Here is a 4,636-nt window from a genome sequence, read left to right on the forward strand (position 1 = left end):
ATAACACATAGAGTTTATGTATTTTTTCACTTAACATTTCTTTAGAGAACAAAATCACCATTTTAATGATTGACTTGTTTCATCAGAATTTTTTTTTTTTACGTTTTCTTACTTTTTACATTTATATTTTTCCAACATTTTGTTCTAGGAATAGGAAAGAGGTACCCAAGAAGGGCCCTCCCCAGCTGGAGAACTGAAAGCCCCCAGGCCCCTATGGAGATACTAAGATGGGCAGGAGGAATATTTTGGGAGATGTGGAAATCCCCAAGAAAAACTGACCATTCACCATTTTCCCAGGCATTGTACCATGTATAGACGTGGCTGCCTCAGAAAGAGCACATAGCTTCATCCAAGGCTAACACATCCACTCACCTCTCTGTCTCTCATAACTCTGAGAAGCTACTTTTCTAGAACTTCAGTCAAGTGATAACAAAATCTTCAGTGCTTCATTTAACTTAGAAAGGGCAATTCAATCAAAACAGATCTTCATAAGAATTCTTCAAAGATAAATGCAATACACCCTTTTTCTAAATATTTTTAATCAATGCTTGTTTCCTCTCATCTGAATAAAATTCCCTTTTTTCTTTAACTCAGTGCTAAAACAGTGTTCTCAAATAATGATGGATGACCTATTTATATCATATGAAAAAGAGTATATTGCTTCTAATCTACAAGGCTATGTTTAGGTTGCTCAGCTAAAATGTTCTCTAGTTATAAAATATTTATAAAGTAATTTTCCTGTGTTTTGCCCTTTCAACAAGTTTGCAATTGTAAGCATAGTGTAGTGTTTGGGTAGGAACTACATTTACATCTTACCAGTTTGACCATTTTCCCAAACAAATAGCAGTCTTTTCCCAATGGGTCCTTACTCAACATGATAATGTTTATTCTTAATTCCATCCAAATTTTAGAAAGAATTTCAACACCTGTTTTGTGTGATACATTTTTTTTTTTAATTGAAATACTCTGGGAGCTCCTGGGTGGCTCAGTCGGTTAAGTGGTTAAGCGTCTGTCTTTGGCTCAGGTCATGATCCCAGTGTCCTGGGATCCAGCCGCTTGTCAGGCTCCTTGCTCAGCGGGGAGTCTGCTTCTCCCTCTCCCTCTGCCTGCCGCTCCCCCTGCTTGGGCTCTCTCTCTCTCTCTGTCAAATAAATAAATAAAATCCTTAAAAAAAAAAAAAGAAATATTCTGATATTCAAATGGCCACTTTAATTTTCACACTTGCCTTTTTAACTCTTGGCAGCATTTCTAAAGATTTGGATTTTAAGTGTCTGTTCAAAAAGAAGATTCACAGAAATTCAGTCATGCAGAGCTCCAGTGAAATAAGACGATAGTTCTTTTCTGAAAGGCCAGGTATTCCAATGTCCAACTTGAGTCTTAGTGGAAGAACCCATCTCCTGAGCAGTTGGTGCTGACCCTGGCCCCATCCCTGGGTTGGGGAAGGGAGCTACACTACACAAGTCCACCAATGAAGATGCCGTGGTAGCTCTAAAAAATTTCAAGGAAATTCATTTCTGAGCTTTTCACTGGGACTCCTCTCAAAAACAAACTTTCTGGGGCAGTATTTCTGAAAGTGGCTCACTATTACCGTGGGATGATAATAAATGTTTTTCAATTTAAAATAAAATAAGATTACCTAACTATATAATGTTGGGAAATGGGTAAGCAAAGGTGAGCAGTTCGACACACTAAAGTACCTGCTGAAGAGAGGGGAGAAAGGGTGGCAGTCGTTCCCAAGCTTATCTGACCATGACATATCTTCCTTCAAAAAAAACAAAACTATTAAGTGTCCCAGTGAAGATTTGAAGCCACCAAGGTCAAAGGTCAAGCATCCCTTCTTCTGTGTCCCGTTCCAACATCACCTCCACAGCTTTTACTGACAATTCTGTAGATATTTCTACCCCTTCAACTCTGTTCTTTCTGAATTTACGTCGGCAGGGATTCACCCCATGTGTTGGAAGGCCTTTACTATAATGAAAGAGTGTAATGGCCTCCTGAAACCTCGGTGGGATCGGGAACCTTAGTAGTGACAGCTCTGTCCTTTCTCTGGATCAAGGGATCCTAGAATCCAATTTGAAATGAGAGAAAAGTCAATGTCTTACGTAAAACATACTTTCCAAACTTGCTTCCTTTGTGCCTCCTTGGACCTGCCCTGGTACTGAGTCCCAGAGAGCACCACTTCCTGCAAGGTCCCTAACCACTAACCCCACCTCAAATTCCAAAGGACTCTAGGGCAACCAACCACTCAGGAGCTTTCCCAAAACTCAGACTTTCAGGACAAAAGCTGGGAAAGTCCTGAACAAACTGGGATTGGTCATTCTGTTCTCAAAGCACCTTTCCTGGTAAGAGTGCAGAGTCAGGGTAACAGAACCTCCTTTCTAGTGATTCCCACTCTTGTCTCTAGGGAGCTAGGAAGCAGCTGGAGCCAGGCCAAGATAATGATCTAGTGGGGAGTCTGGCTCCTCCCCTCCCTCCCTAGTGGGGAGTCTGGCTCCTCCCCTCCCTCCCTCCTCCCCTTCAGCACCTCCCAACAACCCCCAGAGCCTCTTTTTTCTATCCCTTTAAACTTCAAGTCTTGGTCACAGAATGTCCCACTTTGTTACCTCCCTTATCATGCCTTATTAGTAAGTCATTCTAATAAGGGGAGTAACCTAGAGACTAGCCATAGAGTCAGCACAATCAGGTGGCCCCTGGGGATGGGAGGCACAGCCATCTTCATGATGGAACATTTAGGCTCTTTCTACCTAGTTGTTATTTGTGACCAGTGGGGTTGAAACCCCTCCCAGCCTGAAACAGTTTCTTCCAGAACAATTTGGCTGACTCACAGCTTCCTGACCTAAGATCTGAAGAGTATGGTCTACACACAGGGTAGTAATACTCTTTTTATTACTTATATCTGTTAGGATGTTTCTACTGCAAGTAGCAGACAACCCTATTCCAACTGATTTATAAAATAAAGGGATTGTATGGTTTCATAAAACTGAAAAGTCTAAAATAGGGAAGTTTTCAAAAGATGCTTGACTTAGTGCTCCACGAAGTCACCCAGGATCTAATTTTTTCATTGTCTGCCCTACTTTTCATGGTTTTGCTCCCTCGTAAGACTGGAGTCATTACCTCCAACTTTTTGTCACAAATTGAATCAAGTGAAATCTACAGGGCTTACTTCTTAGGTCTAGCTCCTATATTTGTGCCTGGATCTCTGCTCCACCGGTGTAAACCAGTCACAAAACCCTGACTGTTCACTGGTTTCCAAAAATAAACAACCAAATAAGCAAATGAAAATACCATTCTCCCCCAGCATTTAAGGAATCTAGCAAGGACTAAAGATTTGCGAAGGACGGGTCACCTCAAGCCCTAAATGCTCCACACCTGGATACTCTCTCAATCTCCCACACACATCCCAGCAAATTTCCTCCCTTTCTGGAACAAACCAGCCCTCACCGGCTTTTCCTCTCCTGTCAAAAGCCAGGGCACTAGTGAGCATGCTCTCCAGTGGATAACGGAGGCATTTTCCTTTAAAAGGTGATTTGCTCAACCTTGAGGCATACTCACCACACTCAACCAATAGGAGAAGGGCCCCTGCAGGGACTGAGGGCTGGTGTGGGACAATATCATCCTCTACTCCACCACCAAGTGTGGCATGGGGTTCCAGATCCTTCCACTGCAGTGTGTCACCTGGAGAGATATTAAGAACAAACTCTTATTGGATATTCGGATGACTTTCTGCAGTTTTCATCATTTATTCAGTTCCATTATTACACATTTTAAGTGTTACAATGTGAACATCTTGTGTTCTCTTTCTCTCAATTCGAATACATTCAAACTCTACCTTATTGAACATGTAGTTTTATTCTATTAAGCATACAGTGGTAGTTATGTATTATTCATTTATTACTTAAACAAACTAGGCTAACAAAGAATTATCCAGTGGAATTCCCAAGGATTTTTTGAAGAGATTTTAAAATAAATAAGTAAATATGTACATACCATATATACATACATAAATCCATTCTTCTTTCTTCAAAGTAGTGAGGCTTTTCCTCATAAGTATCTTCAATATCCCTCTTCAACTTTATTTATACCATTAGTATTATTATCTAGGCTCTTAACCTATTTAAAAAGAGTTTACAAAAAAGTTATCTAAAACTTCAGTCCTGGGGGCACTTGGGTGGCTCAATCGGTTAAGCATCTGCCTTCAGCTCAAGTCATGACCCCAGGGTCCTGGGATCTAGTCCCGCATCGGGCTCCTTACTCAGCGGGGAGCCTGCTTCTCCCTCTGCCTGCTGCTCCACCTCCTCCCCCTGCTTGTGCGCTCACGCTCTCTCTCTCTTTGACAAATAAATAAATTGAATCTTGGAAGAAAAAAAAACAAACTTCAATCCTGGGGCAGAATGGCCAGTGGCCCGCAGAGCAACACAGCCAAGTTTTGTTGTGACTACTGCGACCCATTCCTCACCCATGACTCACCATCTGTGAGAAAGACACACCGCAGTGGTAGGAAACAGAGAACGTGAAAGACTATCAGAAATGGGTAGAAGAGCAGGCTCAGAGTCTGATCGACAAAACAACTGCTGCATTTCAACAAGGAAAGATACCTCCTACTCCATTTTCTGACCCTCCTCCTGCCGGGGCAATG

General features: G+C 41.8%; 1 pseudogene; it reads left to right on the forward strand.

Annotated features, from left to right (window-relative positions):
• Positions 1 to 4,391: 4,391 nt before the first annotated feature.
• LOC113928533 overlaps positions 4,392 to 4,636 on the forward strand; it is a 479-nt pseudogene continuing 234 nt past the window's right edge.

The sequence above is a fragment of the Zalophus californianus genome, chromosome 5 (assembly GCF_009762305.2).
Source record: "Zalophus californianus isolate mZalCal1 chromosome 5, mZalCal1.pri.v2, whole genome shotgun sequence".
Taxonomy (NCBI): domain Eukaryota; kingdom Metazoa; phylum Chordata; class Mammalia; order Carnivora; family Otariidae; genus Zalophus; species Zalophus californianus.